The following is a 16,208-nucleotide window of genomic DNA, read 5'->3' as shown; positions in this document are numbered from 1 at the left end:
TTATAATCGTTATTCTGAATGAATATTTTGAATAAAAGTAAATTAGTTCATCGGTAATTATCAATGAAGCACACACACAAATTGCTAAATGCTAAATTTTATATAATTCTAAATACTATTTTTAAATTTCCCTCATTCCTGAAAACTTCGACTTAAAGGGAAAAAACTTCGAGTCAAGAGAAAATTTTAACACTAAAATACGGAAAAAGTTCTGCGGTTTCGAGCTGAATAGATATTCGAGTTATGGGAGTTCGACTTATTACGACTTGACTGTAGGTCTACGTGGTCAAAAAAAAACTCATTATACCACTTTATTTTCTCAATTCTTTAAATAGTACAATGTAAACAAAAAACAGTACAATGTACTTTTTAAAAAGTAATTCTCATTCTAGCAATATCTATAATTATTGAATATAACTTTTACCTAAATTAATTATCTATTTAATGAAATATATTTATCATAAATTATACACCATATTATAAATTAATTACATTTATTTAAATATATTTATGCATATATTTATAGTTAATTAAATATAATTTTTATCGAGTAATTTTTAAAATTGTTTTTAATCGAGATAAAAGAAAAGGGCAATAGTTTTTATCTAGAAGTAGTTCATTCCTTGTGGGTAGCTGCTGAAATTTTACGTGTTCAGAGATATATGGAAATCGCAAAAAATAAAAATAAAATAAAATTGAATAAAAACAACTATTCAACTTTTCCGAGCAACATTTTATTTGTTTATAAATAACAGAATAAAATAACATAAAGAATAGAACACATAACTATAAAAGGAATTAAATTCTACTCAAAATATCAATCACACTTCGAATTAAAAACTAATTTTTATGGTTTATTTTTTTTTAAATACTACTAAATCTCTTTCCAAAAATAAAGCTCATCAAACAACAATTATCAAAAAACCCAATTTCCCTATATTTATAGATTTCTGCAGTCACAATTCTATACGTAAAAATAAGATATCGATGTCATAAAAGAAGAGAAATCTACGGGGAAATGAACTTATCAAAAAAAGCATCCTATTACAAGCATGATAGCGTTAAAAATCGCTTTAGTTCCACATTTCATAATTAGATTAGCCGATGTTCAAGCATAATACAGGAGGAGGATTAGCTCTTCAACTGCTCATACCCCTCCAAAATCCCCCGCGCATTTTTTATGCATGTACGGTTTTTTCGCTTCTTTCAGATGAGGAAAAAAATTCTTTCCGGTTTATTTTCTCCCCGTTTTCTAGTGATTCGGGGGGTTTTCGTTAAGGGGCTATATAATTGATAAAATTGTTTTTTTTATAAAGAAGTATCTTTTACAACAATCAATACTCAAGAGACAAATATGATGACGAAAATTTGGTCGTAAAAATATATCAAATTCCTTCTGTGGTCAAACAGGAACTATAATTGATTTTTTAAATGCTCATTTTTTATTTTTCTCTTGATCTCTTATTTGCCATGGTCGTATTCTGAGGCGCCGACATGATGAAAACTTTAGGGGTGGGGACTGAAAGTTGTGTCAGCTGTCCCGTTTATACGGGACTCGAACACATGCGCAAGAGGGGAAAGGGTGCGTTGCATTGCATAATCATTGGGGGAGGGGTTCCGCCCAAAAATTCCGGCACCCATGTTCGTATTAAAAAAAGTCATTCGTATATTCTTACTGTATTGAAATTTTAATAATACAACGAAACCCCCCTTTTTTGTGGACACCGACGGGACAAAAAAGTTCGTTCGTATTATTCAGACCGTTTTACAATATTTTGTGTAAATATATTGTTTTAAGCGTTTGAGGGACACAAAACTTTCATTTTCTCAGAGATACCACACTATATTTCAACCAGTATATTTTTCCCCGTTGAAATATTTATATAACGTTCATATATTAATAATTTATAATTAATTAAGTTACCTTTACAGAACAAGTTTTTATACAAGGCCTGGTCCATTTTAATAAGATAAAAGAAAATAAAAATACCTGTTTTTAATGAATATATTAGTGCTTGAATTATTACACACACACACACACACAAATATACCATGAGCGTTGGTTAGCGCATTCTTAAAAAAATTATTACTGGCCATGATATAGTTGAAAAACGTTATTATTTTATTCGGATTTTTGAAAAACTACTGATTGCTGTGCACTTTTTGAAATCCATAGTTTGTTTTGCATTAATAGAAAACTCCTGTTTGCTAGAAAATCATTGGAAAATCAGTATTAATAAAAATCGTGTTAGATTAATGTTGGCAAAAAAAAGAACCAACTATTGTTAAATTTTCATAATTGAAATTTGTTTTTTTATCTTTCTCACTGTGAGACATGAGTTAGGTGTTCGGTAGAATTGGCGTACGCAGGAAGGGGGTTCTAACCCCCCTCCCCATCAAGCAATATTATAGTGTTATTTTGCAGGGATAAGAAAAAATTAACCCTCGTCCCCTCGTGAAAATTTTGCGCGCGCCTATGTTCAGTAGCAATATTTTACGTTCTCAATACAAAACTTACGTGAAATACACTTTTATACCATTTAATACTAATTAGATTTTGATAAATTTATCGTCTGGTATTTATTATTGTTATATTTAAATATAATATGATATATATTATTTCTTTCAGCCACCTCGTTAGGCACTCTGCCTGTTGGAGGGCTTTTTGTATTTGTATTTTTTATATTCTTATTATATTTACTTATTATTACATTTAATATTATATTTACGTATTTGTTATTTAATGCTGTTTGAATATTGAATTTTTTTTTGGTATGGTATCGATGATAAAATAAATAAAGCTACGTATCTTATTGTGTGTGTTTATAATTTATTTATCTCTCTAAGAATATACGTTCAAAATTGCCACGTTTTTGTGGAACGCTCCAATATTTCGACAACAGTTAAACTAATCAGGAATAAATTTCGTATATGAGTAAATTTCCCTGGCCCGGCGGATTTCGTATGGTCCTATATTACAGGCCGATGATGATAGGTTGCTTTAAAGATTTGTCAGGCGTTGTCATACGTTGAAAATTTTCAAAAAATTGTCCAACACCAATAATGTCTATGAGTCAACAAATAATAACATTAGTCGAATGGCTTTCAAGTGGAAGAACGTCACACTTCGCATTGAGATTATCAAACGGAAACAGACACAGTCGAACGCCGTTTTAAGGAATCAGATAAAATCGACATCCTGATTCGTTAAATCAAGGAAAATGGAGGGGGGGGGTTGAGATTAACACAAAAATAAGCACAAGGACTGGATATGTGAGATCGATATGAAATCTTGATCTTGAGCATACAAATTAGTTATTGGACGTTTCGACGTTGACAACGTTCAAGAAAAAAATTTCCTTCTAAATTTTATTTACAAACATCCCTCTTTATTTTCCGATTTGCTAAGCTTACCGTGAATCATGTACTTTAGTTTAAGAGATTTTGTTATCGTTTCGGAAATTCCAGTTAGCTAGAAATCATCACTCATCCATATTTACAACAATCTCCATTCCATCGAATGCAAATTCATCTGGTAGAATCGTATTAACCGACTTTAACGACGATCTGTGTCTATCGAATAATAATTTTGTCGCAAAATTCAGACCAGAATTCAAGGTTTCCGCTAATTCCTTGCCCTTAAGGGTAAACTTCCAGCTTTACGGGCTGTCCCTGAGGGCCTATGAAGGAATAAGGTTCATGTATGTATAATGTAAAAGTGTGTGTGTATGTATGTGCCAACAAAGAAAAAATTATTTTTTGTCAAAATCGGGATAAAGTCAACTATAGGAAAACGCAATATGTCTGACGTAATCTGAAAGTGAAAGATAAAAAATAAAATCATGACCGTGCAGCCATATTGGTTTCGTCATAATTGAAAATCAGAGAGAGAGAGAGAGATTTTTTTCTACTTTTCTCATTAAATTCTATATGATGAGCACTGGCAATAGCGTATGTGGCTTTAAAAATCGTATTCTTTAAAATATTAATAAAGGCACCCTCTCCCTTCCAGATTGCCTAACCAATCACTCTCTCCCCAACAGAAAAGGTCCATAGAAGAGGTGTCTTTTTGGGGCCCCGGTACAGACTTCTCCTTCGGGCCCTAGTTGAAAATATTATGCAAAGTAAGTGTAAATTTTTGGGATCTCCTATTTGGTTCAGAGCCCTGGGGCAGTGCTCCGGTTGCCTCAGCCTAGTTATGGCACACTGTCTTATCACAGAAGTTACATGGAGACTATCGCGAAGTTAGATGCAATACAATTTTGTTTTTCTACATGATATACAATCGATTCACCGTATAACGTTCCCATTTAAAACATTTTCCCACTTAGTACGTTTCATTTTCCTGGTTCCAACTATTAATCCTCATTCTAAATTTACCGTTTAAATCGTTACCCGCTCATAACGTCTTATAGCTGGAACCACGAAAATTAAAATCAGATTAATTGAAGAATTTATTATTTACATCAGTTTTAGTGATCGCCTAGTTCAAGAGGATAATAACTTTCTTAGTTAATGCATTTTCACATGATATGCTCATCGAAACTTCGATTAAGGTGCATATGTAAATGCAATAAATTGGTTATTATGCATACTCACCAAACGGGAAATCTAGAATGAGAATTTCATGACGGTGCCTTTTTTATTTAAACGTTGTAAGCGGGATCGACTGTACTACAGTTGAATCCCGTTATAACGAACTCTAAGAGACCGGAGAAATCACTTCGTTAAAACGAAATTTCGTTATGAAGGAATTCCAGCTTTTTTGCATTGTTCCTATGAAAACTTATCCGGGGGATTAGAAAAATGTTCGTTAAAACGAAATTTCCACTATAACTGTATTCGTTAAAACGGGATTCGACTGTATTTCTGTACGATATAAAAATGTTATTAGCACGACGCGTTACCTCAATATACTCGGAAGTTACTTTATACAAAAGCCCTCCACATCCTTTTTACGAACTCTATTCTCTCTGAAGCTACGCTTTAGCTAGTGTCGCTCGCGGAATCTCTCCGAAAAGGAGGAGAGAAGGAGCTATACAGAGAGAGAAGTTAGAAATCGTAGCGAAAGCATGGGAGGGTTTAAGAGTGAGAGAGAGAGAGATAGACGGAGGGTAAAAGCAGCATGGTGTTCAGAGGAAGAACAGAGAGAAGGACGGGAAAATAAGATTATCATAAGCAAGACCGCAGCATTGGCTCCCACCTACCCTACCCTCGCAAAACTCAAAGCGGGAGTATAGCGCGAAATCCGGCATCAAAGGGGAAAAAAAAAAACGGGGGGAAATCGGAAAAACCCCGAAAGGCTTGTGAATACCAAAAAAATAGAGAAAGGATTGGTGCCATGAAAATTTTTTCCCCCTTACAACGAGATTTTTCCTCCTGATAGTTTCCTTTTTTTTCGTTTTTTTTATCACACAAAAACCTGGAAAAAAAAAAATTCCAGTCCTTTCTAAGTTTATTTTAAAAAAAATCTCCCCCCCCCCTTTTTTTTTTCCTTGCTAAGCCTACCGTGAATCGTGTTCGAAGGAGTTACTAAAAACTTAGTTTATAGGTATTTTTGGCATAATAATATGCGTGATTTTGTTTCTCCTGAATTTCAATGACAGATTAATTGGTGAATTTATTACCATTGACATCAGTAATTGGTATTATATCAGTAATAATATCTAGGACAGGCATCTTCAACCCGTTGCTCGCGAGCACCACGGTGCTCCCCCTAATCATCCAGAGTGCTCAATGCTCGTGCCCGATTTGGTGCTCGTGAGCACTTGATCAATGTTTCACGTAAATATGTTGTACAAATTGCATTGAAAGATTGAAATCACCTTGATTTCATGCATTGTTATGTCTAACTTGCCGCAAGGGTGCTCTTCTTTTGATGATGGGTATAGGCAGTACACGTGACTAGTAAAACCTCTGGTCTAGGATGAGAGCATCGGGTTATCGATAAGAACTTTCTTGGTTGATGCATTTTCACATGATATGCTCAACGAAACTTCGATTAAGGTGCATACGTTACAGTAAAAATGCGATAAATTGCACATTATACATAATAACTGGTTATTATACATACTTACCAATCGTCTTGGTATGTTTGATAAATTTCTCACTTTGACGTATATGCATAATACTCAAGCGACGTCGGTAAATTTGACAAATACTAAAAAAATATTTTTTACCGCAGATTATCCATAATAACCAAGTGCCTCTTTATCTGTGATATAATACCCTAGTGTAATTGGTGAATTTGATAAATGTGAAAAAGTTACACTTGCGTTTAGTGTGTGTGTGTGATAAATATACAGTCGGACCCCGACAGAATGATAACAAATTTTACGATCGTACCCCGATGTAATGATAAAATACATGTAAGAATTATCATGCATATAGTACGATTTATCATGCTTACTAACGGCGCGACGTTTGGGTATTATGCCTAATCACCGGTTAAAATGTTTAATATACGGTAATTTATCAAATTTTCCAATGTCGTTTTGGTAGGCTTATGCATAATCGCCGGAAAAAGCGATAAATATAAGAAAATTTATCAAACTTACCAGAGTTCTTGGTGATTATGCATAAATACCGGTTATTATGTATAAGTACTGAATTTATCATATTTACCATAACACATATATGACGATGAAAGTAGTAATTATTTTATTATTGGTTCTAATTAATAGCTTTAAAATTTAATAAATTTGAGAGAGGTAGGCCACACGGTAGAACATTCCTTATATGAAATGAATGAAATGGGCTGAACTCATATCGGATTAGAGAAATTTCGAAAACTAATAAAGATCACTGTAAAGCTAGGACTAAGATAAGCTACTTTTTTTAGGCTAAAGGGGCTAAAACTTAAAAAAAACTGTCATATAGAGTAATAAAACAAGCAAATGTTTCTGCAATTATACATGAATAAAACCAAACTAGCTCTTAAATGATTGGTTACACTGCCTTCGCAAACACCCTCTTAGCTCATCATAATTGTCTTTGAATATGCTGATGGAGGGAAAATTATTTTAGCCGTCCCTGATATGACAGTTTTGGACGTCGTCCCCGCATTCCAGAAGCACGAATGTGCAAATTTTTCCTTTCTTTTAATCAGCTGGTGGATACATTATTTTGGTATGTAAGTTTCGCCTGAAACGCGAATGAGTATCCCTATTGAAACACATACCGCAAAATGTTTTAGGGGGAAAATAACTTCCATAGAGTAACGTGGATAAAGCGTAAACATTCTAACGTCATTTCCCACTTTTATTCCCCCCCCCCCCCAAGGATGTTGCACATTCGTCCTTCTGGCAGAGACATATTTATGGTTTTACCGCTTTTTCCCCCGTTTCTATTCTAATTTTTTTTTGACCACTCATTCTTCAAATTTACAGCCCTAGATTATAGACCCGTTTAGCCCCATTTCCTGTGTAAATACGCCTCTGTCTCCAAATCACTTTTTTGGTCACATCCAAGATTGAACACTTTCTTGGGGAAATTTTTTAATCACTCTTTGGTCACTCACTCACCTCTTTATTCGCTCTCTGGGTCACTCCCATGCGTCCACACTTTCTAGGTTACTCTTTCGGTCTCTCTCATCTCATGCACTCTCCAAGTCACTATTTTGGTCACTCATTGATTTGGTCGTACTGTAATGTCACTCTTTTGATTATTCGCATGCTTGCACACACTCTAGGTCACTCCTTTTATCACACCTATGCTTATACACTCTTTTGGTCACTCTTTTGATTATTCGCATGCTTGCACACACTCTAGGTCACTCCTTCTGTCACTCCTATGCTTATACACTCTTTTGGTCACTCCTATGCTTATACACTCTTTTGGTCACTCCTATGCTTATACACTCTTTTGGTCACTCCTATGCTTATACACTCTTTTGGTCATTCCTATGCTTATACACTCTTTTGGTCCCTCCTATGCTTATGCACTTTTGGTCACTCCTATGCTTATACATTCCCTGATCACCCCCCCCCCCGAATCTCTAGATTTGGCCACTCACATGCTTGCACACTTTCTTGGTCACTCACTGATTTAGTCCTTCGCTCCCTAGGCAGAGGCGGATTTGTGGTTTTTGCCGGATGTTACCTATAAAAATTTTGCTGCTGTTTTTTGTTTTCTCATTCGACTAATTTTCTTGCCCATACATTCTTCAAATTTGTCACCCCTCTGAACTTACCGCCCTGAGCTATATCCCGCTAAGCTCTCCTCCCCCATTGTAAATACGCTCTTCTGGCATGAGGGGAACGATACGTAATGCCCTGACGATTTTTTTCGTTTAGTAGGCCTACCTACTCAAACAATGATACCCGAATTTTTAAATTTTATAATCTATTCGTAGAACACAATGTCAATAATAAACTGCATATCCAAGCACTTTATAATAAATACAGTAAAATCCCTCATAACGGCCACCCCTCTTTTATAAAAATTAATTACATTTTGTTTTTACAATTCTTTATTAACAACCCTCTCAGGTATGATCATGGTCACCCCTCTTTTCACGGACGATTTTTTTTTGTCCCACCGGTGGAAGCAAAAGGAAGGTTTTACTGTAATATTTTATTATAATTATGATAATATCGCCATAGTATAAATAAAAAAGGAGGACTAACATCGTTGGGGACGATTCTATTCACCTACTCACTAATGAAAATCTCTAGTTCCACTTCCAAAGTAATTTTCAGATTCTGTTATTAAAATATGGAAGAGAAAATTTCTGAAATGTAGGCCTATGTTTATATTATGTATTGCTTTTAAAACGATAAATAACTTATGCACACGTAAAAGTATTATTAAATTAACATAATTTATGAAAATGATAAGATAGGATATTCTCCGCATTTTTTTGTAAATATGAATTTCTTAGCATGACGTTGTTTGAAGCGATTAATGAGAAAATAAAAAACTTAATGTAAAACTTTTTTATGACTGCAATCTCGTGATCCCCCCCCCCCCCCTCCCCGATATCTTTGAACCAGGGACGTCGATAGTGTTTCGAATTTATGTGTGCCCGTCTTGAGTTTCATGTAAGAAATTTCGAATTTCTGAATCAATTTTGTGGGTGCTTGGACCCGTTCTACAAACTTCCGCGGGTGTTCGAGCGCCCACAGTACCTCCGGCCTTTCAGCAGGCCCCTTGGCTACGATTTCTGGTGGGCAAGATAAACATTAAACCCAGTAAAAAAAATTAAACGTCCTCTGTAGTAGGCCTACTGTGAAAAAAATTAGAAAAATATGTAAGGTTGATAACCCCGGTCTTTCTGGCCAGTCTCCCCTTTTCCCTTTAGGGCAGTGGTTCTCAAATTTTTGTCATCAGAGGCTTCCCTGGTCATCGTCCATCTGCGGCTTGCCAGAATAGTTTGGTAAATATTATGCATTCATAAAAGAACCGATTGAAAGCATGAGCAAGCGCATTCTCTGCTACAGACCTACTCATCAATGTCCGCAGTTTCCCGTGACGCCCTTGACAATTCAACGCCCATCCCTCCCCCCCCCCAGGAGCCGCGACGCACACTTTGAGAAACATTGCCTTAATGGACCTTGATTGGCTGAAAATATGTGCACTGTTTCTTATTCGCTGAGTAGGCTATTTAATCTTGCAGATTTGGTATACTTTCGTGAAATTCAATTTTATCCATTCCTGATTGGTTAAATTATTATAGCGATTCCGAATTCACGCCAATCAGTTTTTATTACATGTGATGATATCCTTCATAACTTCGCTCTAAAACCTACATGGAGATCAAATGCTCTATCACTGAACATGACTTTTCGATTGAATGCAACATAGAAAGAGACGGAGAGAGAGAGAGAGATGCAGCTATTAACATCGAACCCCATTGCAGAGAATCCGCGAACAAACGAGACGTATTGTGTGTGGTGTGTGGAATTCCAGTTCAATTCAATAACACAACGACGGGGATCCAGCAGTTCTGTTCAAAACGTCTGACCAGTGGACGAAGCGCATATATCATACAGTAGGCAAGTGTTATTGGAGTTTGTTTCAGTCCGTGTTCGTGCCTATCTTCGTGCGCGAGAATACGTGTGTGCGCGTCTATATACTGGAAGCACATTCCATCCTAAACCGAGCCTTTGGATCTTGTATGAGAGATGGTGCCGAACTAACTCTCTCTCTCTCTCTCTCTCTCTCTCTTCAGTTTATAGTATGTGTGTGTGTGTATTCTGAACAAGAGAAGACAACGGGAATACGTTGCTTTGAGAGAATAGTTTGGGGGGGGGGATGACTGCTGGTGGCCGACTGAGAAAGGTGAGGGCACCTACGTACACACATACATGTATATATGAACAGGCAGTGGTGGGTGAGCCCCAGCCTCGGCAGCAACGGCACCACCACTACCACCAACCAGCCAGTCAGGAAGGAAGGAAACTGAAGCCTTGATGGATGACTCCAAGTAGGTCTACCGAAAATGCAAGTTTCGTGTCTACCGATTAATTGAGCGCAGCTCATCAGTCAATGCCAAGGGATGCTTTTGCTCCCCACCACGTCTAGTATTTTGCTCTCTCTCTCTCTCGCTCTCTCTCCCCCGCATATATTCTCCTATATCCATTGAAGTTCTCTCTCTCTCTCTCTCTTTCCTATGACTTGCCCTATCTCTTCGCTCTCTGTGTATAGCTCTTCCGCGATATCCCAGAGTAAACTGCGACATAGAATCACGTCGAAGGTGAATCTTTATACACTTCGCAACAGCTGCACAATGTTTACGTTACCGCTTTGCAAACAGTTTACTTGCCTTCTCTTGCCACCCATCCTTTTGCTATCCTTCCTGTACCTCCAATGTTTATGTAAGGACGAGAGGATTGTGGGGGGTGACGTCTCCCACGTACCTACGTGAGTGTGTGTGTGTGTTTCTTCTCAAAGCATCTTATACCATTATGAAATTGGTTCCCAAAGACAGCTTTCTAAAGAACCTCGAAGAAGGGTTGGATTTTTATTAATCTTGTAACTATGAGGGCGGGGGGGGGGGCGAGTCTTTAAGATTCAGTTGAATCGAGCATTGGAGATGATCACTGTAGAAAGTGCAATAGCGTTCAGAAGAGATTCCGGATGTTGATAATCAAAGAACGCAATGTCTGGTAATTGTTCTACAGTTTGACCACTTTCGGTGTGGTGTAAGTTGCACTATGAAAACAGGAAAAAAAAAAAGACTTTTTTGTGTGTGTGTGGATAACTTCATCATTTACGACAGAGGTCTTCAACCTTTTTCTAGTCACGAGCACTTCCTGCATCCACCATCAAAAGAAGAGCACCCTTGAGGCAAGTTTAACCACACACATGCTTGAAATCGGGATGATTTTAATACTTCAATGTGATCTGTACAAGTTGTTTAATATTAGGAGAGGTTAATCAATAATCAAGTGCTCGCGAGCACGAAATCTGTCACGAGCACTATGGGTGCTTCGGGAAGTACTGTGGTGCTGGCGAGCACCAGATTGAAGATACCTGATTTACGATATAGCACTCGGATGGCGTTTTCGAGGCGTTTCATTGAAAATGGGTACATCAATATACACTCGTACAGTAGGCGTATGATCACTCAAGTAGCCTAATTCACAAAAACATAGGGAATACTCACCGTTTTAGTGAGGGTTATTTCATTAATACAGTATTTTTTCAAACAATTTTCTTCCCTTTTTTATTTGAACGTTACACATTTTGTTACGGAATCGTAAAACTTATTATTATCCTCCGCACATTCCATTTAAAGATAGATCGCAATGGTTAACCCGTCTTAGGTGTAAACTTCCTCTGGACTCTGGTTAAAATCAGGCAGGGATACGGCCAAATCGGAGGGGCGAGGGAACTGTAAACTCATATGATACCTGTATATATATATATGGGTGTGAAAATCTTATAAAATCGGATTGATTAATATTTTTATTAAATCAAAGCAGATGATTTCAAAACCATTAAAAAAAAGCATGTAAAGAAGATGAATATCAAATCGAGAGTTTTTTTCATATCCCATAATTCTTTTAAATTTTTTCCTTTATTTTCGTGAGATAGGTAAAATATTTATGAAATGGCCAGTAACACATTCATTCAAATGACATTTTGGATAAATTTAAATGAATATCTTTTGTAATTTAAGATCATCTATTTAACTTTTTTTTTCATGCATTTTCAAATCGAATCAAAGAGCCCTAACAATATTGATTTTTTGAAGGGGAAAAAATTCAGCCTCAATGTATGCCTTAGCTAATTACAGCCAATATAATGTAGCCTATGTGAAACATTACGTTATTAAATCAAATTACCATTCACACCAAAATTCGTAATAAATTTATTTAAAATATGGTCTACTTTTCACTTATGTGCGATCTACATAATATACCGTGGACCCTCCCCGCTTACATATATAGTCGATCCCGCTTATAACGCTCTCCCTTAGAACGTTTTCCCGCTTAGCACAACTTTCGTGGTTCCAACTCTAAACTATTTCTCATAGAAATTTCCCGTTTAAAGCGTTTTCCCGCTTGCAACGTTTTTTCATGAGGGTATTTTGAAAAACGTTATAAGAGCTATATAACACAACTATATATATATATATATATATATCCCACTTGTAACTTTTTCCCGTTTAGTAAGACTTATTCTTGTGGTCTCTTCTTATATATATATATATGTATATATATTCATTAGATTCATTGTAATGTGTTGTGTATGAATATACAATCTGATATGTTGTCTGCATCGATGTATGAGAGAGAGAGAGAAAGAGATGCATTTTTGTGTACATAATATCATACGTAGGCATTTTCAGACTTCGTCTATAATGAGCTGCAAATCTGCAAATGGAAATCGGTCCGATGCCGAAGCTCGGTCCTCATCCATATCTATGTAATAACTATTGATGCGTATATTTTATCACACCTTACTTGTCTCATCTTCCTCCCAGGTCCGTAAATTCGTAATTTTTTTGTAATATCTAATATATTCGAACAGTCTATAAAAGCTCTATAGTTATCTTTATCTATAACTGCTTGGTAGGCCTACATATTCATACATGTTTTCTGAATGGATAGAGGTAAATATAATGTTAAATTGATTTTAAAAGTCCGATTAATGAATATTTCATCACTTTATCTTTTCTTTATGGAAAAAAAAAGAATTATCATTATATTTATTATATTATTTTATAAATGAGTAAGCAAAGCAAAAAAATGTGACAATGGTATTTTTTGTTGGGAATGGCACGCATTATTTATAGGAAAATATATGGAAATGAATATAGCACTACCTACGTTAAATTCAATCACCGTGCCTTCCTGCGTCTATTATCGTGGATTACACGTTATAAAAACATAGGGGTTTCTAATTGCGAATTACGCGTCACATCAGCAGCTTTTCACTGCTCAGAAGTTGGAATAAAATTAAATATTTAACAAATTAAATACTGTACATATAAATATAATATTCATAGTATAATATTCATTTAATATTTATAGATGGTTTATAGATATCTCATGGGAAAAATCGACATTTCTTTCTACAAAAATGTGACAAACCATTTTTATGCCTTAAGATTTCATTATTGATGAATAACTTTTCCCGTGGGGATTAAACGATGATAGTTATTTTCTCAAATTAGCGGAATTCGCATCTGTGGATTATATACAACAAATTCCGGAAGGTAGATCTACTTCATATAAAAGAAATTCCATTTGTGAAATTTATATACAATAGTTAAGATATTGCTAGTTCGGAGTATTGAAAAGATTTGGATTGTTTAATCGACTACCCTGGGTCTTGGTAATATATAAGCGAACGGCATTTATTCCATATTGTAAAATGGAAGTCGCGCGACCTGTGGGCAGCAAATCACATTTAGCGAAGGGACCCCCGTTTGTCTGTAACAACTGTTTTAGCTCATGCTGACCGATGTCAGTTGCTGCCCATCGACATTCGCCAGTTTTGTGTCCAACGTTTTCCAATAGAATTCCCAAACTAATTTCACAGCTCATTTCTCGCCGTGGCAAATCTGTTGGGAAAGGGAAGACAAGCACAGAGTATAAACAGCTGACCGTTCGACCACTGGTCTTCATTCTTATCACGGTCTCCTATTCGTTTACGTTACTGGAAAACCAATTGCTTCCAAGTTCGAGAAGAAACTTTCCAACAGAATTTTTTTTTTTTTCTCCTTTCTCCATCTCTCTCGAAGGATTAAGAATAAAAAGAAAAGAAAAATAGTTTTCTCTTAGCGAAAGGTCGGAAAAGTTTCGTATCTGGAAACGAAAATAATCAGTTCTTTCTTCGAGGTTGATTCCCAAGTAATTAGTTCAATTGATGTCTTGTGTGATGAGAGTCAATTCCGTTTTTTCTCCTCCTCGAGACCCAATAATTGAATTATATTATTTTATTTTGACGTGGATGCATTAACAGTCTGAAATCGTGAGTATTTTAAATTTATTCGTTCTCAAATAGACTCAGCGAATAAGTTATAATAAATTAGATCAGATACTGAATTAGTTATGACAGAGATTCCACCTTTATCTACGATACCATTATAAATCCCGAAAAGATGCAGCTGATCTATGAAGAATACTGTGTGTGAGTAAATATACTCTCATTAGTGTTTATGCTAGAAATTTACTAATGATGATTATGTATGATCCATTTCGATGGTGTGTCAAAGATTATCTTACAATTATGAACTTGTCGGTACTTGTCCAATGTTGAATTAGTCATGATACAAATTTTGGCAACAAGAAAAAAAAATGAAAATGTAGACACTGGTCATTGGTGAAATCGGCAGTGCTATTCAAATTGACTTTCTGTATTTATTAATGGAGGATGAATCTGCAAGATTGACAACAGTCGTGATTCAGCCTTCTTCATTTAGGATATCATTCTAAGTTCTGAACAGAACCAGCTGAATAATTTTCCAAGGATAATGTGAGATTTATTCTCGTCAGTATTTAAAATAGAGCAATATTTACTAATGAGGATGGTGTATCGAAGATTATCTAGTAATTATGAATTAATTCGCCGGTACTTATCTAATGTTGAATAAGTCATGATCTTAATAAGGAAGCAGGAAAAAAATGTAAACAACATTGATCAATGGAGATATCGGGGTTGTGCATTAAGAGAAAATAACTATTCTAAAGGGACTCGTATTCATTAGTAGAGGACGAACCTACAACTGATTGTGTTCAGGAATCAAAGTTCGTACAACAATTTCATCGTTTTACGATTTCTATCAGAGCTACGAAAAAAACACATCTTGAATAACAAATGATTTTTTTCAACGATGAATGAATTTATATTGCTATATTGATAATCATTTCCACTTAAGAACATCCATCTTTAGTAACTGGTGTTAAAAAATTTGTGAGATATTCACTAATTTCATTTAGATTCTCAGTATGTTTTCGAGAGGTTTTTTTTTTATTGTCTTAAAAAAATGAACACAAGTTTCCAATGAATATAAGCAAAAATAATTTATTCTTAAATAATAATTAATTATTCGTAAAAATAATCTTATAAATAAGTTATTAACTTTCATTTAACCTCTTCAACAATTTTTCTTTTAAAGTGCCCTGGAATTACTAGATAACAGTTCAACAAGACATATTGTAATATCATAAAAAATACTAATTTAAATTAACGGTTTTTCAAGAAATTTTCAGGAAAAAAATTTTGATATAGAATATTTAGAGCTGAAAACTTTTGTTTTGCGAAGGAAATTGATGTGGATCAATTACCTACTCTTCTATTAAGAGCACTGGCATTTTATTCATTCACGTTATGAAAAATGTTCATTTGTGAGAGGACATGATGTTCGAAGCATGTCAACAACGTGTACGGAGAGAGGAAAGAGAATTTAACTCTTTAAGTGAAAGAAATTTATGGCCAACCTGTTAATAGATCCGAGATCGCATGCGCCGGGAGGCCTTTTGACAACAAAAAAGTAGTTCGCCGATCACCAAACTTCAAAAGAGAACTTTGCGAGCAAAAAAAGAGAGACCGAAAGAAATCGCAAACAGCGATGGACAAATAAACTTACTTTTTTTCTGGTGACCTTCTTCTAAATCATTTTGGCATCCCATACGTTTAAGGTAGGGGGATAAAGATCTAATAAACAGCTGAAATAGTTCATAAACAGGTACGTCGATACACACATCTCACGCGCGCACACGGCCATCTTGGATAGCTGGGACGGACCACATCGA

At 35.5% G+C, this 16,208-nt stretch overlaps 1 long non-coding RNA gene across 1 annotated transcript in view; it reads right to left on the bottom strand.

Moving 5' to 3' along the window:
- LOC149086732 (uncharacterized) overlaps positions 1-16,128 on the bottom strand; it is a 41,261-nt gene extending 25,133 nt beyond the window's left edge. The window contains exon 1 of the long non-coding RNA XR_016192514.1: positions 16,043-16,128. This is a non-coding gene — a long non-coding RNA (uncharacterized LOC149086732). The remainder of the gene's footprint in view (positions 1-16,042) is intronic.
- Positions 16,129-16,208: the final 80 nt, after the last annotated feature.

The sequence above is a fragment of the Pholcus phalangioides genome, unplaced genomic scaffold (genome assembly GCF_987345545.1).
Source record: "Pholcus phalangioides strain wild (caught in Gottingen) unplaced genomic scaffold, Ppha-v1.0 ptg000004l_1, whole genome shotgun sequence".
Classification (NCBI taxonomy): Eukaryota; Metazoa; Arthropoda; class Arachnida; order Araneae; family Pholcidae; genus Pholcus; species Pholcus phalangioides.
Note: the sequence above shows the minus strand (reverse complement) of the source record. Positions and strands in the feature narration are given on the sequence as shown.